The sequence below is a fragment of the Micromys minutus genome, assembly GCF_963924665.1.
Source record: "Micromys minutus genome assembly, chromosome: 15".
NCBI classification, from domain to species: Eukaryota; Metazoa; Chordata; class Mammalia; order Rodentia; family Muridae; genus Micromys; species Micromys minutus.
Window position 1 is genome coordinate 4,470,906 of NC_137984.1, and position 20,391 is coordinate 4,491,296.

The 20,391-nt window shown below is 40.9% G+C and overlaps 1 pseudogene across 1 annotated transcript in view; it reads left to right on the forward strand.

Annotated features, from left to right (window-relative positions):
- Nucleotides 1-421: 421 nt before the first annotated feature.
- Nucleotides 422-20,391, forward strand: part of LOC308430280 (ribosome biogenesis protein NSA2 homolog) — a 114,471-nt pseudogene continuing 94,501 nt past the window's right edge. The window contains exon 1 of the transcript in view: nucleotides 422-792. The product of the transcript in view is annotated as a ribosome biogenesis protein NSA2 homolog (transcript). The remainder of the gene's footprint in view (nucleotides 793-20,391) is intronic.

The following is a 20,391-nucleotide window of genomic DNA, read 5'->3' on the forward strand; positions in this document are numbered from 1 at the left end:
CAGACATTATGCAGACAGTGAGACACCTTGGAACACTCAGTCCTAAAAACAATGTCTTCTTCAAGTTTTCCTTTCCTGCCACAGGACTTAGATAACTCTGCTCAAGAGGAAGCAGAAAGAGTGTAAGAGCCAGATGGAACGGAAGACACCAATCAAAGCCTACTAGGCACAGTAGGGCTGGCACACACATGAACTCACACAGACATGGCAGTGTGCACAGGGTCTGTACCAGATGGGTTTCTAGAGTGGTTTCTAGAGTAGAAGTGGTTACATTCCTTCATCCCTAATCTATAACCTATCCTCAATTGATAGCCATTTGCAAATGAAAAATTAGGTTTTTCCCCAGGGAAGATTCACTGAGGAAACAAGCTATTATTTAAGGGTAGGCCCCATGTATATGATCAGCATAAATATGACCAACATGAACATAGCCAACATGTATATGGTCAGCATGAACATGGTCAACATGAACATAGCCAACATGTATATGATCATCATGAACATGGCCAACATGAATATGATCAGCATGAACATGGCCAACATGAACATAGCCAACATGAATATGGCGAACATGAACATGGTCAACATGAATATGATCAGCATGAACATGGCCAACGTGTATATGGTAAGCATGAACATGACCAACATGAACATAGCCAACATGTATATGATCAGCATGAACATGATCAATATGAACATAGCCAACATGTATATGATTAGCATGAACATGGCCAACATGAACATAGCCAACAGGAACATGACTAACATGAACATGGTCAATATGAACAATGGGTTCAGTGGCATTATTAGAGTTTCTTTGTCTCATAACATTTTCAGGCCCTGTTTTTGTTTTTGTTTTTTGTTGTTGTTTTTCTCTGCCTTATAGGTCCTTTGTGTATCTATTATGATTATAGATTCTAGGTCTATGTTTCATTGAATTTCTGTGTATGTGTATAGGCATGTGTCTGCTTGTATTTGTGTTTCTTGTGCTTCTTCTTTTAAGACATGGTCTTTCTATGTAGACTTGCCTGTCCAGAAACCTGTTTTATAGAAACAGACTATCCTCAAACTCAGAGATCTGCCTGCTCATATCTCCCAGCTACTGGGATTAAAGACATGCACCATCATGACTAGCTGAAGACCAAAGCAAAGCAAAGCAAAGCAAATCAAACCAAAAAAAAATCAGAAAACATATTTTATATAAAAGAAAAAAGAAAGATTCCTTTTCAAACTCAAATTTAGATGTGTGAAAAGAGATCAAAGAACATTGTTTTTGGATATGTAACAGACATACAGATAGATGGGTAGACACATATATAAATAATAGATACACAGACACATATGCAAATAAAAATGTAAAAGGCCCATAGTGGCTTAAAGATATATAGAGGCAAGCATCACCAACAGAATACCAGAGATAGAAGAGAGAATCTCAGGGGCAGAAGATGCCATAGAAAACATTGACACAACAGTCAAAGAATATGCAAAATGCTTCTAACCCCAAAACATCCAGGAAATCCAGGACACACAAGGAGAAGATCAAATCTGAGGACAATAGGCATAGAAGACAGCTATGATTCCCAAATTAAAGGGCCAGTAAATATTTTCAACAGAATTATAAAAGAAAACTTCCCCAACCCAACAAAAGAGATGCCTATAAACTTACAAGAAGCCTATAGAACTCAAAATAGATGGGACCAGAAAAGAAATTCTTCCTGTCACATAATAGTCAAAGAAAAAAATATTAAAAACAGTAAGGAAAAAAAGGTCAAGTAACTATAAGGGCAGACCTATTAGAATCACACCGGATTTCTGAACAGAGACTATGAAAGCTAGAAGATCCTGGTACAGATCCTAAGAGAGCACAAATGCCAACCCAGGCTACTATATCCAGCAAAACTCTCAATGAACATAGTTGGAGAAACCAAGAAATTCCATGAAAAAACACAAATTTACACAATATCTTTCCACAAATTCAGCCCTACAAAGGATAATAGATCAAAAACTCCAAAACAAGGAGGGAAACTACACCCCAGGAAAATTAAGAAAGTAATCTTCTTGCTCTAAAAGAAGATGGCCACACAAACATAATTCTACTTCTAACAACAAAAACAACAGGAAACAACAATCACTATTCTTTAATATCTCTTAACACCCAGGGATTTGATTCCCCAGTAAAAACACATAGACTAACAGACTTAATACATAAACAGGACCCAGCATTTTGCTGCATACAAGAAACTCATATCAGTGACAAAGACAGACACTATGTCACAATAAATCTTCTTTCAACTAACCCAAAAGAAGATGCCAAAGAAATATAAATCCATATCTAACAACAAAAATAATCCTATTAAAAACTGGGGTACAGAGCTAAACAAAGAATTCTCAACTGAGGAATACTGAATGGACAAGAAGCACCCAAAGAAATGTCCAACATCACTAGTCATCAGGGATATGCAAATAAAAACAGCTCTGAGATTCCACCTCATACCAGGCAGAATGGCTAAGATCCAAACAGCAGATGCTGGCGAGAATGTGGAGAAAGAGAACACTCCTCTATTGTTGGTGGGATTGCAAACTGGTATAACCAGTCTGGAAATCAGTCTGGCGATTCTTCAGAAGCCTGGACATAGTACTACCTGAGGGCCCAGATATACCACTCCTGGACACATACCCAAAAGATGCTCCAACATATAACAAGGACACATGCTCCACCATGTTCATAGCAGCCTTATTTATAGTATCCAGAAACTGAAAAGAACCCAGATGTCCTTCAACAGAGGAATGGATACAGAAAATATGGTATATTTATACAATGGAGTACTACTCAAATATTAAAAACAATGTCTTCATTAAATTCTAGGGAAATGGATGGAACTAGAAAATATCACCCTGAGTGTGGTAACCTTAGTAACAAAAGAACACCCATGGTATGCACTCACTGATAAGTGGGTATTATCCCAAAATCCTGGAATACCCAAGATACAATTCACAGAGCACATGAAGCTCAAGAAGAAGGATGACCAAAGTGAGATGCTTCAGTCCTTCTTAGAAGGGGGAACAAAAATATTCTCAGGAGGAAATATAGAGATAAATTCTGCAACAGAGACTGATGAAAAAGCTATACACAGACTGTCCCATCTGGGAATTCAGTCCAAATACAGCCACCAAACCCAGACAATATTGTGGATGCCAAAAAGTTTATGCTGACAGGAGTTTGATATAGATGTCTCCTGAGAGGCTCTGCCAGAGTCTTACTGGTACAGATGAGGATGCTCACAGCCACCCTTAGGACTGAGCAGAGGACCCCAATGGAAGGGTTAGAGAAAGAACTGAAGGAGTTTAAGGGGTTTGCAACCCCATAAGAACAACAATACCAACCAACCAGAGCTCCAAGGGACTAAATTACTATTCAAAAGTACACATGGATGGACCCATGGCTCCAGCTGCACATGTAGCAGAGGATGGCCTTGTTGGGCATCAATGGGAAGGGAGACCCTTGATCCTCCTAAGGCTCGATGCCCCAGTGTAGGGGAATGTCAGGGCCAGGAGGTGAGAGGAGGTGGGTGGGTGGATGAACAACCTCATAGAAGCAGGGGGAGGGGGCATGGGATCAGGAGTATGGAGGGGAATCCGGGAGGGGATTGCATTTGAAATGTAAATAAAACATATCCACTAAAAAACAGTAGCTTAAAAAAAAGCAAATGAACAATGAAACAAAATTTCAAAACAATATAAAAGCAACCCTTCAAAAACAAACAACAAGCCCCAAACCAAGCTCTGAATTTCATTTTGTGTTAACCAGCTACTTGTGAGCTTGGTGTTTGCCCTAGGGTGCATTTGATAAAGCACCTGACAGTCGATTAAGGAATGCTGGCTTTCCCTCAGCAGTCATCCATTACAAATAGCTTCTTGGTAAGGGGTGGGACATTTTTGTCCATCTCGCCTTCTCAGTGCTGGGACCTTTGTCTGCTTGAACCTGTGCAGGTCTTATGCATGCTCCCAGCATCTGAGTTCCTACTTGCATCTGCTCTTTTGTGTCTGGAAGACTATGTCTCCTAGGATTCATTCACCACCCCTGGCCCTTACAATCTTTACTCTCAGGGAAGGAAGGGGTGATAATATTTCTATTAATAAATCTCGTCAATGTATGGTATTTTAGAACATTTAAGACTTAGGATTAATTTCAATCAGATAGTTTACCATTTTCTTGATCTCCCGGGTTCCAAAATGTAGTGATTGTCTTTCACTTGCTCTTATTTCTTATTATCCTTTGTTTAACAATCTCTTCCTGTGTCACTCACAGGCATTTCCTCCCTCCCCTCACATCCACTGCTTTAGCCCATATTCATAGTGCATCCTACTCGATCTATGCTGAGGTCTGGTCTGTTGCTACATATTGTATGCTAAATGCTGGCCCTGGTTCCCTTGGGGAGGAGAATATCTGCACCAAGGATTGTTACGTGACCTTGCTCCTTAATCTAAGACTATTGGTTGAATAAAGATGCTGACAGCCTATATCTGGGCCTAAAAGAGGTAGGCAGAGTTTTGGTTCCCAGGCTGTGGCTTCAAGGCAGGGACCACAAGGAGAGAGAGAAAGGAGGTAGAGAGAGTGGAAAAGACACCGTGAGGTAGGTGAGTCACAAAAACATGGCCATGAGGGCTGGTCAATTAGAGTTAATAGCTTCCCAGATGGAACATGGCAAGCTATAATTCAGGGTTATTGATGGGGAAGTAAATTTTAATAGCTTAGAGGGTAGATATCTGCCCAGCTCTAGTTCATTAAAGGGTTATTATAAGCATAAAAGTTGTGTGTCTTTCATCTGGGAACTAAATGATCAATCCCCAAATGAGATTACACTTTCACACAACAGGCCTGTTCTGCCTTTCTTGTTTGAGCCTTTCCTTATACCACTCTTTCCTCCCTGTTGATTTCTTTTTTTCCCCCCTGTTGATTTCTTTGCAGCTTAGATTTCCATTGTGGATAGTGACTTCTTTCATAAAAGACCCAGACTTCTGCTTCTAGCTTTCTAGGTGTCCAATTCTGGCTAATTTTAAACAGTCAGCATAAGCTTACAACATCTATGCACACCTTTCTCTAAGCAGAGTGATTCCCTGGGCAGTCCCACATTGCCACCACCCTTACACACTGCCCTCTGACTTTGCAGTATCATTGTGTTATTCCACACCAAACCTTTTCAAATGTGTGTTTCAACATATCCCCCACGTTCCCTGATTCAGATGCGGTTTTGTGATCATGTAATGGAAAATATTTAGACAGCAAGATGATATTCAATTGAAATAATGGTTTTTCTTGTAAGGTTAATTTATCAAGAGTAATTGGAATTTTGTTACATAAGACTCAGCACTGATTTCAGCATCTCTTATATAATCACTAAGGTTTACAGGAAGAGGTAGTTAAAAATAATTTCTGTAAAAATATATATAAACCATTAACCTTTAGAAAATAAAAACAATAACAGATGTTTATGAATATTTTTATGATTGTAATGTACAAACAATTCTTAAAAATTTAGTAGTAGAACTTCCTGATTCCTTGTCTAATTAATATAGTTATTTCTGTTTTTAAGTGTGTATGCTTAAAATTATCATATTTTTGCTATTTGTAATAAACACTCTTTCTTATATAAAAGCCTATATAATAAACATTTTATTTTGAGAACAAGCTCTTAAGAGCTTCAGATCTGACCCAGTCACTTTGAACTCTGTGTCTATAACTCCTCGGAACTGTATTCTTTTATATTTTACCTGTTGGGTTCAAAATAAGCAACCAGAGGGTGATGGTTGCTGGAAGGGAGGAAGGAAGGAAGGAAGGAAAGAAGGAAGGAAGGAAAGAAGGAAGGAAGGAAGCTTGAGCTACATCAAGGCTGTCATCCAGGGTCCTCTTTATTCTTAGGTATGCCTAAAACTTTCAACTTATGGAAATATTTGCATTCTGTATATCAGGCAGGTTTCTGTATAGAAACAGAAACACTGGGATGTAGATAGTCATGTGTTGGTCTCTATGGGGATTGGCCTCCAGGACACCTAGGGAAATCTGGATCTAGGACGCTTAAGTTCCTTTTGTAAAATGGTTTATGTAGAATTGGAATATAACACAATGCATCCTCTCACATCTTCTTTAGATCACTTTTGATATCTATGGCCATGTAAATGCTATCTATGTAAGTGTAACTCTATATTATTTAGGGAATAACGTAAGAAATCAGGTTTATCCATTGTACTGGCTGGTTTTGTGTCAACTTGACACAAGCTGGAGTTATCACAGAGAAAGGATCCTCAGTTGGGGAAATGCCTCCATGAGATCCAGCTGTAAGACATTTTCTCAACCAATGATCAAGGTGGGAAGGCCCAGCCCATTGTGGGTGGCGCCATCCCTGGGCTGGTAGACCTGGGTTTTATAAAAATCAGGCTGAGCAAATCAGGGGAAGCAAGCCAGTAAGTGACATCCCTCCATGGCCTCTGCATCAGCTCCTGCTTCCTGACCCACTTGAGTTCCAGTCCTGACTTCCTTTGATGATGAACAGCATTTGGAAGGGTAAGCTGAATAAACCTCTTCCTCCCCAACTTGCTTCTTATTCATGATGTTTGTGCAGGAATAGAAACCTTGACTAAGACATTCATATTAAGTATAGATTTTGTCACCATAATTCCAAATATCTTTTTTCTCCTTTTAGAAAAAGGATCTTGTGTATAGACAAGGTTGGCCCCTGGGACTTGTAATATAATGGACCAATTTAAGGTCAAGCTCATGACCTCAGCCTCAGGAGTGGTGGAATTAGGAACAGATACTACCACACCAGAGTGAGTCCATTTTTAACCTATGATTGGTCAAATCCAAAGATGCAGAACTCATGGATATTTACATGCCTGAACACACACACACACACACACACACACACACACACACACACACATCTATTTATAGACTGAGAACAAGAGGAAGAAAGGTGGAGCAAAGAGGAGGAGGAAGTGAGGGAGGTGGAGAAAAGAGGGAGGCAGAAAGTTTGAGCCTGTGATATCTCATGATCTGCCCTGGGTGAGCTGGACAGTTAGGGCACTGGTGATATCATCCAAGCCATATCTAAAGATCTGAGAACCAGGTATATGGAAGAGTTAAACTTCAGTCTACGGGCAAGAATACACTAATGTCTAAGCTTAAACTGTTAGACAGACAGATGGATGGGCAGATAAACATTTACACACAGATAGATAGATAGATAGATAGATAGATAGATAGATAGATAGATAGATAGAATAAATTAATATGAATTGAGCCTTTTCTCTTGTTTGTTCTGGGTCCATAATACATTGAAAGATGTTCACCTACACTGGGAAGGGCTGAGTTTTTTCAGAATCCAATTTCAAGTCTTATTCTCTTTCCTTCAGTAATACATACAAAGACATGCCCAGCAATAATCTCTATCCAAATATCTGAGAGTCCATGGTCTAGTGGAATTGGCAAATAAAATCAATCAACATAATTCCTAGGTCAATTAGAAAGAAACAGCAATAGACAAATTTGAGTTTATTGTGAATGGAGTTTATGATTCTTTGTCACACTTCTCATGTTTATAAATTTTCCTTCTTGCATAGTTTTCCTAGTATGCAGGAAAATATCAACATTAAGTTCTACAAAATACTTTTAAGTCAATTATAAATGAAGATGAACAATTGATTAGATTTCCTATTGAATGCAAACACAGAAAGGACAACGTTGATAAAGTAATTCACAAATTTTTATTAGTTAAACTTTCAAACTAGACATTGTGCTATTTTATTAGTGTGACAGAACACTAGGCAGGTATAAGGGTTTGTTCTCTTTCAAACTATAGAAAATCTCACACACATGCCACTGTCTGTCTCCATGACAACTTCTATAACAGCAGGCATCTAGTCTGTCTTAATGATTTAAGTATGCTAACTGTACTGTTTATTAAATACTTTTATATATTAGGTATTTTAACTGTACTGTTTCCTATCACTTAATGACCTTCACATTAGTAATCTATTCTTATTACCCTATGTCTGCTGTGTGGATGGAGAAACTGAGGCAGGCATGTGATTAGTGGGTTGAATAAGAGTGTGTAAGACTCCAGACTGGACAGTGAGTCCATTTGTTACCGAGCACCATCCCCTTGATGATGAACTAGGCCAGGTTTCTTTTTAATTCACTGGCAGAGCCAGATGCTTGCAGCAATACGTCCACCCAGCACAATTTGTGTCTGTGATTAGTGTGACTACAGTGTCCACTGCAGTTTATATGTCTGAGTCCTGTGGTCGTGTGATCGTATTAAACGTTACCGTTGCATTCTTTTCATCTCGCCTTGCTGTCTGGGGTCTGCCAAAATGTTTGCAGCAGGAAGGACAGAGGCGATGAAGCTGTTTGTGAGTACCCCGACCTGTTTGAACTAGGCAGTTGTGTTCATAGAAACAAGACTGTGACTGTCCTTCCAACGTCTCTGCTGGCTCACAGTGGCACCTGGGTTTCCTGGGCCATCAGAGGCCTGTCAATCACTTCTCTGTGTTTCATGGTGATACGAATAGTCCCTGCTCCCTGCTTTGCTCATAAGTATAAAAACAGGAGATGTGGAAGAAAATTCGAAAGCTTGACCAAGCATGAGATCAAGAAAAGGCCTCAGAGACTCTTTGGTGTACCCCAGACAATGAAATACGTAAGTTCCTACAAAGTGAATGCACACACTCAAGTAGCATCATCTCAAGGTTAGAACCGGAGTCATCGATGCTTTGGGATCGAAGCTGTTTTCCTTCAGAGGCTGTCAGCACAATTTGCAACATGCCTCGCTCTGACCACAGCTCCTGGGAGTCCTTTTCTTCCTTAACAGATCTCTGTTCCACCATCTTTGCAGTATTACTCTAATTGATATATTTGCTTAGGGACCTATTTCTGGTGGAACTGTCACCTTTAGACACTTCGGATTCCATTGTTCACTAGACATTTACTAAATGCCTTCTGAGAACTGTGCCTTGTTTTAGAGATCCCGGCTATTGAGATTTTAATGAAAAAACCTGTGTCTGCAGAGAGTGCTGGCGAGGGGGGCCTCTGTGAAGGAAAGGAAATGTGGCTGTGGAAAGCCAGGAAAGGCTGCACGGAGCAGGTGACATTTGAGCTGAATCTTGATGGATGGGTAGGACCCTGCCAGTTAGAGAGAGGAAATAACATGTTTGAGCACGTTATGAGAAATTCACGGTATGTTTTGTGATGGAGCGTTTAATGAACTGCCTCAGTAGGGACCGCTATGATTAGTGAGGTTCTCTTTCTCTTGTCCCGGCTTTTTTTTTTCTTTTCTTCTTCCTGACCTAGACGGAGAAGAAAAATTGCACAGAATAAAAGCATTCTATGGCACCGAGTAGCAAAATATTTGCCTGAACACGAGTGCTTCATCCTTGTCTCGGGATCGTTAGAGAAGAGCTGCATTTGATGTGCCGAGCGCATAATTGTAACTTGTAGGTGGAAGAGTCCTTGGTGGACACCAAACAGGTGAAAGAGACGGTCACACTGTGCTGGCTACGACGATGGACTGGGAAGAGAGGAGGTTGTGGAAGACGTGGCGTTAATGAGAATTAATGTTATTGACCGAGGAGGTCAACAGGAGATAGGGCACGTCTCCAGATCTGGAAACCTGATGCTGTGGTGATGCCATTGCCTAAGAAATAAAGAGAGCACTTTATAGGCGAGAACAGCAAGGGATGGGTTCCATCATGGACTAGTGGTAGCTGAAGACTTGAAGCCTGCGTGGAAACTGACGATCCTCAACACAGGACGCTTGGGAACAGTAAGGCGTCAGGCACCGAGGTCACAGAAGTAAACACGTTTCTTGAACTTGGGGTTGACTGATGGCTCCGACGACAATGTGTGTCCCACAGATTTGAAGACCTGAGGCTGAGCCCTGTTGTCCTCATGAAAAGCCAAGCAACCGTGGAAGTGTATGCCTGCAACCCTTACCTCAGGGAGCACACACACATGCTCAAAGTCACACATACACACAATCCACAGACACACAGAGACACAAAGAGACACACAGAGACATATATCACACACACATACACACACACATGCACACACTCACACCACACACATGCACACACACATATACACACACACATACACACATCACAGACATACAGAAACATACATCATACACACACACACATATACACACATACACTCACCATACAAATATCACAGACACACACAGTCACATCGCACACATATCAGACATACACATACAAACCCATATACACACACTCACACCATAGACATGCATACATATGCACTCATACTACACGCACACTCACACACAGCCCATACCCCACACCCCACACCTCATACCCCCCACCCACAGATTGCATCTTTCTGGACTTTAACTGGTTTAAAATGGACTGGTGAGCTTGGTGAACAAGGCATCATTTTTCTCGGTTTTTCTCCCAACACTTCACTGAAGGCCAGTTTGGGGCCTTTATCCACAGGGTCACTTTTGGTTATAAACCACGCTCCTCATTTCTGCCTGAGCTCAAGCCATCTCTCCTCACTTTGACAAACATTGTTTTTCCCTTCAATTATCTCTTTGCCTTTGAATGTTGTGATTGCCGTCTTTAGCTGAACACTTCCTTAGTCCAAATGTCTGGTAAAATCAGTCTTTCTAAGTCACATCTCATGACTCCAGTTTAGGGAATAAACTCCCCCCGCACTACCGTAAGCATGTGCTTTTTGTTTGGGACTTTGATGACTCTGTAGCCGATTGTTTTCCCAGCTGCTTCTAGAAATAAGAAAATCAATTAGCAATGTCCTTCCAGGGTTGTAATCTGCTGAGCTCCCAGGCTGCTGCAGTAGCTGCAGGGTGACCGTTTTACACACACACACACACACACACACACACACACACACACACACACACACACGTCAGGCAGCCTCTGTTAATTGCTCACTATGTGGCTGTGTGAAGGGAGACACGTCTGTTGCCAGCCAGCTCACTCCTAGCTTGTTCTTGTTCGACGACACATGGAAACTTTAGAATATTCAGGATCCTTGACAGCTTTTCTGTAATCTGGATCGTGTTAATAATGAAATATTCTTGTTCACCATGGGTAAACTCCTAAACAACTATGGCGGAGGGTGAGAGAGGTGGCCCAGCCACAAGCCACAAAGCATATTCCAGTCTTTGAGAGGGTCACCCACATCAGATGTCTCACAATCAATTACCTGTAACTCAAGTTCCAGGGGGATCTGGTGTCCTCTTATGGCCCCCATTGGTAACGGCACTCACATGCACATCTCTCTCTCACACAATTTAAATAACTTAGTCTTTAAAAGGATACTGTAGCTGATTTGCCATAGGAAGTAAACTTGGAGGTGTACTTCTGTTGAACTCCAGACATTCTCTCTCTGTCTCTCTGTCTCTCTGTCTCTCTGTCTCTCTGTCTCTCTGTCTCTCTGTCTGTCTCTCTCTCTCTCTCTCTCTCCCTCCATTTATTTATTCCTTTATGTTATGAGTACACTGTTGCTGTCATCAGACACACCAGAAGAGGTTGTGAGCCACCATGTGGTTTCTGGGAATTGAACTCAGGACCTTTAGGAAGAGCAGCCAGTGCACTTAACTGTTGAGCCATTTCTCCAGCCCCATACATTGTCTCTTACAGTCTATGGCTTTTCTACCTCAAAATCCATGTGGTTAAGCTGCTCTCAGTGGACCGAGCCTCATATAGTAATTTTGTGCAAATCAGTGAGCTTTTCACATCTGTCTTAGCTTCCCAGTGGCCAGAAACATGAGTGCACACATGAGCTAGTGAATTTAGTTTGTAAGACTCAATTTTAGTTTTTCTTCAAGTGTCTAAAAAAAAAGCAACTTGCTACACGATAGATACCAGTTTTTAAAGATGTATTTATGTATTTTATGTGCATTACAGTTTTACTTGTGTGTATGGCTGGGTGAGGATATCAGATCCTCTGGAACTGGAGCCATAGACAGTTGTGAGTTGCCATGCAGGTTCTGGGAACGGAACCCCAGTTCTCTGGAAGAGCAGCCAGTGCTTTTAACTGCTGAGCCTTCTCTTCAGGCCCCAGATAGACACTATTTTTAAATGAGCCTAAAGATTTAATTGGGTAGGCAGATTGTTCTTGGCTCACTCTGATTAGACCAAATGTTGTGTGGACTACAAGTTTGGTGCTTGCTCTGCTTTCTCTGTGTCAAGATCTGTTGCCTTGACCCATCCTACAGATTAAAAAAAAATTTTTGCTTCTTTTTTAGTTCCAGCAAAGAAGTTTTAAGTCTCTGATAAGAGCATGTTGGATAATCCTCTTAGATTAGGACTCGCTGTCAGCCACGTTCTGACAAGTGAGTTTTTATGTAAAAAAACTGACAATATTAAATTCTCTGCTCCCTGGGGAGCCATGGGAACTAATGAACGTGGCTTTTGGTCTTTTTTTAATACGTCCATCAGCATTTCGCTATTTGTGTAAAGTGTTTACATCTTTTTATCATCTCATTAAAAAATGAATATAAAGGAAGAAAACTTCCATGTGGCAATGCTTTTCACGTGACCAATTTCAGCTGCCAGCTATGTGTGTCGGAAACACACACCAATGGTAGTTTCAGATGCTTATGTTCCCAATGGATTATTTTAATGATGGCAAGAACCGAAATGTGAGTGGCCATTAAAATCCATTTTCTGATTCTATAAACTTACTTTAGAAGCAAAACTCATTTTAATATTTTTCTTTTTTTAAATTTTTTATTGATTCTTTGTGAGTTTCACGTCAAGCACCCCAGTCCCACTCATCTGTCTGTGCCCTCATCTCCAGCCTCTGCTCTTGTGACCCCTCTTCACAGAAAATTAACAAACAAAAACCACAGCGTAGAAAACCTGGGGCAAGCTGTAGTGTGTTTCTGTGTGTCCCACGGAATGTTCCTCTGTCCATACACTTCACTTGCAGATGGTCATTGCGACAACCCATCGGTCTGGTCTGAGGCCTTTGGCATCTGTGATGTCATGAATATTGAATCCTCACTTGGGAGTCTTTCCAGTTTTCCTGTTGTCTCCCTGTGTCATGGAGGTCTAGTAGCTTTAGATCACCAGGACCTTCCCATTTACTCAATCAGTTCACAGATGATGTAGGTTTTGGAGGAGGCCAACCCAGCTTCCTTTCCTCCACACTACCAGGGACAGCTCTCCAGGACTGCTCAGGTTAGGACCAGTGCTGCCATTGGCAGGAGGCAGGGCCAGCTCTCTTGCCCTCCTGTCCTCTGGGACAACTCCACTGTGCTGCCCTGTCAAGGTTGGAGTCCATTCTCTCAGTTGCTCTCCTAGCCTCTGGTCTGGCTCAGCTGTGCCTTCACCATCAGAACAGCTCCACTGAATCGGTTCTTGCTGTGGACAGACCACGTGGCTGGCAGGCCTCTGGGTAACCTCTCCTGCCTGTACTGCTGTGGAGGCCAGCAGGTCTCTGGCTGTCTTCCTCCTCTGTTGTGTGGTGGCAGGCTGGTCTCCACGCCTTTGTCTCATTTCTTATTATGAAAAGCAAAATATGCTGGGTACCTGAAAAACTTGTAACTTTTTCCTCTGAGGTCTATTAGTCCCTGTATCAGTTTAGTGTGTGTGTGATGTATGTATGTATTATGTATGCATATATATGTCTGTGTATGTGTATAAGTACACACACACACACACACACACACACACACACACACACACACCATACATATAAAGTTTGGCCACGGGTTCTCTTTCAGTTTGGACCAAACAGCTCTCTACTTGACTGTGCCAACTGCAGTTTTCTGGCTTGGACTCCAGAGTCTCCATCCTGAGAGGATGCCAGATTTCCGCCTTCTCATTTGCATAACTTCTCAAAGTCTGACTCTGGACAATGACTCCAAATGAAAACGGCCCTTTGGAAAGAGGCAGCTCGCTATTGCTTCAGACAGGAGGCATTCCCAATGATTAAACAACTAAATTGTCTCCTTGTTTGGAGAAAAAAGATGAAGGAGAATTTGAATGCGCTAGCAAGTTATAAATTAATCCTGAGGTACTCCAATGATTGGAAACCTCTTGAGCTTTTCTCTCAGCTTTTAAATCATATGATATCAATCTTTGCTCATTTTCCTCTGTGTAATTTGTTATTATGCTGATGGTAACCAACTCCATCAGACATTAACCGGCCGTCCACACGTATCCATTACAGCAGTAAAATAAACTCATGTAGGAACTAGCCAGAGATCCCAACCATGCTTTCCTGTCTGTGGAATGGAATGACAGTTTGGGGATTTCTAATTAGAAATAAATTTAATTATGATACTACTTTAACTGCTGTGAATTAGCAGCTAAAACATGTATCGGGAGGGCAGCAAGCTCAGAGCTGCAAAGGCACCCACTACAAAGACGGGAAGACAAAGGTCGTCCCCCTTGCTCTCACCCTCACTGTCCAAAGTGACATTTAAATTAGATCCTGGAAATTACCTTTTCTTATGTTTATGTTAGCAAGACTTTCCCTCCTTTTTCGCTTTATTTGAGTAGCGAAGCCACTTTATAGCATTTTATGTCGCCTGCATGAAGTATTTTGCATACCTGTAACCTTTCAATTAATGTTATTTATGTTTCAATAAACCACCAAGCTACTTTTCCAGATGTCCTAATCCTTCATGTAAATGAATTTATTAGATCCAGCCACCAGACTCAATGAATTCTGCCAAATTCACTGTCTGGGCCACATACCAGGGAGTTGAAGCTATATTTGCATAAGCTTGCTCTGCGAGTGTAATCTTATGTATTATCTGCAGAGTTAAAGTTTCACTAATGTAAATCCCTGACAAATCAAATACAGATGGGCTTCTCTGCCCTCAGGGTTGAGCCTGTCAATTCTCAGCTCTCATATCTGCCTCCTCTTGGCTCCGGGCTCCTCACCCTTCAGCTCCCTGCCCCCCCCCCCAATACTACTAATCTTTCAAAATTATTTATGTTAATACATCGCAGATACTGAGCTCGGCAGTGAAGACCGGTGGCCCCCATCTTCTTTCAATCATCCTGCCAGGCAAAAATGAGGTTGGCAAGTCGTTTGAGGGGAGCTAGTTTTACCACCTGGAAAAATTTGCCCTGCCAATCAGTGGATGGCAGGCAGATTGTTTGAGTTTGCCTAGAGATGTTTTAGATAAGGGGGAGTCAGCTTTGTAAATGGGTCAATGTCAGCCTGCAAATTCCATAATGTGGCCAAGGTAAATTCAATAATAAGCCCTTAGAGGAAGGGACAGTGAGTTGGCTTGAAGAGGCTGCGTAGTATTGAGAAGTGGCTGATCTATTCACACGAATGCCTTTGGCTAACATTACAAGCCTCTGTGGAAGGTAGGACTCTCCTTTAATTGCATTGATTATCTCTGAAAACTCTTGATAGTTTTGAGCTCTGAATCAAAGAGGGAGAATATGGCCGCTGAACCCAGAGAGCGTTAGGGCTTCTTGGGTTTGTTCTTGATTATTTTAACGTCGAACTATGTTTCCTCTGTCGGTGCCCAGTTGCTATTTATTTGCCTTTAGCCTTTGATCCCCCTGACGCTGGCACATCATAAAAAACATATTCCTGCTCACGTCTTATATTATGTAGTTTGTTACTGCTCAGGGTGAATAAGCCTCTCTTTGTTTTTGATGGACTCCAGGTGTTTATCGATATAAGTTAGTAATAGAGTTAACCACAAGAAGCAACTGGGAAAAAAAGGAGTTAGGGGAGAAATTCCAAGTTTGATAACTTTAGGAGTCTTCCTGGCAAGACTCCGCTGGGAATAACATGCTCTAAACTTAAGAGGCCTTGTCTCTGCTTTCTAATCGAGTTGGTCGAAACTGGGATTTTTAGTAGGCAGACGTCCCCAACTCTTTTCAGGTCTTTGGTGAGTTTCTTTGGAAGCGGCTGGAGAGTCTCGTTTCTTCATGAATTTCCATCCTGGTACTAAGATGAATGGTGGCGGCCAATTCAAAAGAGATTACTGATAGCCATTTGCTTGATCTGAGCTTGAAGGATTAATGCCAGAAGCAATTTGGTGCCCATGGTGTAACTCCCCCGCCCCTTGGAGCTGGGGAAGCAGTGGAGCCCTAATACTGGGATGGATGAACGTATAGCGGGCGATCAGCGGCTGGGATGGGAAGTACTTCTCACTTTGTGTTCCTGCCCTGCCCGACATATTGTACGGGTGTCAGAAGCCAGTGCAAGGGCATTTGGTGACTGTGACCGAGTCTATTGGCACAAACAGATATGGCTCTGTCTGTCTTTAAAGATCAAAACTTTTTTTTTTTTTTTTTTTTGACATGCTGGGAAAAGGAAGTTTTCTACTGAATTTTCACATTTTAAAATATTTAATATCCAATAATTTTAAATAGTGAAGTATTTTTAAATTCACAACCTGATTTAAGTAACGAAGTTTAAGACATAATAATCAGTTGTGGCTAAGGGAGATTAGTCTATTGAGTTAAAGAAATAGTTGCACAACGCACGTTACCAAGAGCTGGAAGCGGTCAAGCGACAGCAGCTTTGAGTGTCTCCCTGTATCCTGGTTTCTTGGCACGAATAAATGCAATTTCATAGTAACTGACCCGTGAAGCAGGCACTGTTATTGCCTTCATCACTTAAGGTGGAAACTGAGGCAAAAGGAATTTAGCCATTTGCTCTGACAATCTGCTCGGACACTTTGACAACTCAGCATGTATAAACCAATGCATTTTAGAAGTTGCCATTTTGTTTTGTTTGTGACAGGGTCCTTCTATGTGGCCCTAACTGTCGTGGAACTTGCTCTGTAGACCAGGCTGCCCAAAACTCACAGAGATCCACCTGTTTCTACCTTTCAGTGCTGGGATTAAAGGACTGAGTGACCATCCCTGGCTTACAAGTTAATTTTAGTTCAATTTCTTTGAGTAGATTTGAGTGTCTAATACTGTGTCTAAACTAATATCAATTCAAAGGCTGGTGGCATAGCCCAGAGCTGTAGTATTTTCCTGGGATGTGTGAGGCCATAATTTTGCTACCTAGAAACACAAAACCAAAGCCTTACCTACAAAAGCCATAATCACTTAAGTTGGGACCTACTTTCCACATCTGGGCAGGTGTGTGCGGTGAGTGTGTTCTTCCTTTTAGGCTAAAGCAGCACTTGTTAAGATGTGACCTGAAGAGATGACAATCTATTCCTTGGTCTTTACAGAGCAGCTGTTGAATGGCATCTGACTCAAACCTCTCAAACTCAAATTGATTCTTAAATGAAAAATGTGGGAATTTTTTTCTTTCTTTTCTTTTTCAACTTTATTTTTTAAAAACTAGGGGTACATGCACAGATTTTTAAAGGCATTTCGGCATAACGCTATATGAATATATTTTTGTCAGTACTTAATTCTTTTAGAAGTTTGATAGCATGCATCTACTAGGTACTATAAGCATAAAGTATATGTAGAATGTAACGTAACATGGAAACAGAGTTTTCTTGGTGTGTATAGATTAAACATAATGATTTTTGAATAGCAAAAATTGACACAAGGCTATATTCTTAGCTCTTGGATTATTAGTGATTTAAGTTTCAGGTAGACCACACTCTGAGAGGGTGCTATACAATTATTGTTTTTCCTAAGAAGGACTGAGGCTTTCACTTTTTGGCCTTTGTTTTTCTTGAGCTTCATATGGCCTGTGAATTGTTTCTGGGGTATTCAGAGCTTTCTGGGGTTAGTATCCAATTATCAGTGACTGCATATTATGTCTGTTCTTTTGTGGCTGGGTTATCTCACTCAGAATGATATTCTCTAGATGCATCCATTTTCCTAGGAATTTCATAAAGTCATTGTTTCTGATACCTGAGTAGTACTCCATTGTGTAAATATACCACAATTTTTGTATCCATTCATCTGTAGAAGGACATCTGGGTTCTTTCCAGCTTCTGGCTATTATAAATAGAGCTGCTATGAACATTGTGGTGCATGTGTCCTTATTGTATGGTGGAGCACGTAAGAAACTCTTATTTCTTAATTATCCCAGACAGAAAGAGCAACTATTAAAACCATGAAAATCAATACAAATATCACATTAACTTCACTGTAAAAAGTTACACACATTTTTCTCATTGAAAAATAAATTTTATACTGTTTCTCAATCTATATTTATTTGCTGAGCTTTTATTAACCTGTTAATAATTGCTATTATTATATATGTGTCTTTATAAAGGTCCTTTGCCTTTTATAAATGATATTTGTTCTCTTCATTTATTCCATTAGTTTTAATGGAATAAATTAAAATTTTAAATAAAATAATTCTGACTGAAGGCAAAAAATGGAGAAAAGAACATGAAAAATCAGAAAAAGAATCATATTGCAAACAAATCATAGTTAGTGTCCCTAAGGAAGGGGACACAGCACCCTGACTGGGGACATCTGAATCTTATTCAGGTACAGTAAGAGGACTGGTTGGCAGTCTTCATGCCTCCAGGATCGAGTTGCTGAAGACTCTATTGCTTTGTGGAAACTTTTGACAAAGAGGAAAAGGAAAGGTACTTTGGTGCAGTTTCCTGTCCTTAGTTCCTCTCCATAAAAACTTCCCAATGGACTTGCATTTTATTTACAAATATACACAGCCCTCTTTGGACTCCCTCATACCTCTCTACTCTGTGATATACACAGAATCTCGTTTTGTTTGGACCATACTGTTATGCTAGGAGGTTTCTCTACCACTGAGCCAGTACTACTAAACTATTTAAACATGCACAGTCAGTGGCAGGGGGCAGTATTTCCATTCACTTCTGTGTTTCTTGGAGCACATATGACCTATTCAAATGTATTCAGAGAAGGTCTTTAGGCTTCTCTGTAAAGGCAAAAATGAAGAGCATTTGGATGTGGCTTAAGCAGTCATTGTAAGATACCTTTGTCATTGACTTCAGGTGCATGGAGTTTGGATAGCATAAACCCTTCCAGAAGGACTGGACTTGGGATCAGTGTTAACAGTCAGCAGAAGATCAGCCATGTACTCAGAGGGGGCTTCCCATGCAAGCCTGAAACAGAATACTGTCTGCACAGTTTCAGTTAGTCTTATGCTAATCTCTAGCTACCTGATTCTTGGCATAGATTTTTGTCTCAAGAAACACTCACTACCTGTTGAGTGGTAGCAGAAGCATTTGTACACCTGTTGCTTCCCTAGTTCTCTAGTGTCTGACAATCAGCTGTGTACCTTGATCTAATTATAAATTGCTCTTGCTGAGCTACACTGGCATTGTGTCCAGAGTAGGCATCATGGACAAAAAAGAGGCGCAGCTGCGGGAAGTTATTGGGTTGCTATGGTTGTTTGTGGAGGTGATTGTTTGGACAAGGTCTTGCTATGTAGCCCAGGCTGGTCTCAAACTCAGCATCTACCTGCCTTCACAAGTGCTAGGGTTCAGATATGAGCCACCATGTTAGGTCTGAAATGGTGTTCATAAAGAATTCCATGGACCACTGAGTTCTTTATGAGTCTTGAAAGAGAAATTTTGATTGAGCCGTGGTCTGTAAAAGTTACTTTGAACAACTACTACGTATGAAATGTACATACACTTGGCACCCACAGGTACTAAATCAGCGAACTTTTAAGAGCATAAAACCTTCTTAGAACATAATACACAATTTTCATGCTAACCATCACACATTGAACCAGATGTGTGGGCTACAATACCTTGGGAATAAGATTGCTTCTTTACTGATGAGTTCAAAACTTTCTTATGCTACAGAGAGCATGCTTTGGGTCTCAGGACTTTCATAAGAGAGTTTACGTTTTCAAGAAGATAGTGAAGATGAACCCAATTTTTAAGGACTGCCTACTTTCTTTTTAGCCTATTATTTCAATGACTTTTATGTTTGGAACATTGGTAAATACTTTGTGGGGAGCAGAGGGGAAGAAAGTGTATGAAAGACATGATATAAATATAGTGTTCATGTATGAAATGATCAAAACATGCATGAAAGTGCAAAAGTTCTGATTGTGGTAAGGAACATAAATTTATCAGGTAAAGATGAAATATAACTCAGGGATGGTGTAGATCCTGAGATATTAATCTCAGTTTCATTTGACTACTAAAAAGATCTCCAGGCTCCAAACTAGGAAAATGGTTCTCCTTGTTACTCAAAAGGGAAGGCAAATAGTTAAACCACAGAGACATGGTTCCCACAGGCTGCAGCCTCAGCATCAGCACCACTTGGAGACCTGTCTGGATACAGATTCTCAGAAGCATCCCCAGATGTACCGCATTAGGAGCTCTGGATGTGGGACCAACTGTTTGCACAGGCTTTGCAAGTATTTTTATGTGTGTTGGGTGTGAGAAGCCCTGCTGCAGAGGAGGCTCAAAGTTCTCTAAAGTGCTGATACTGAGC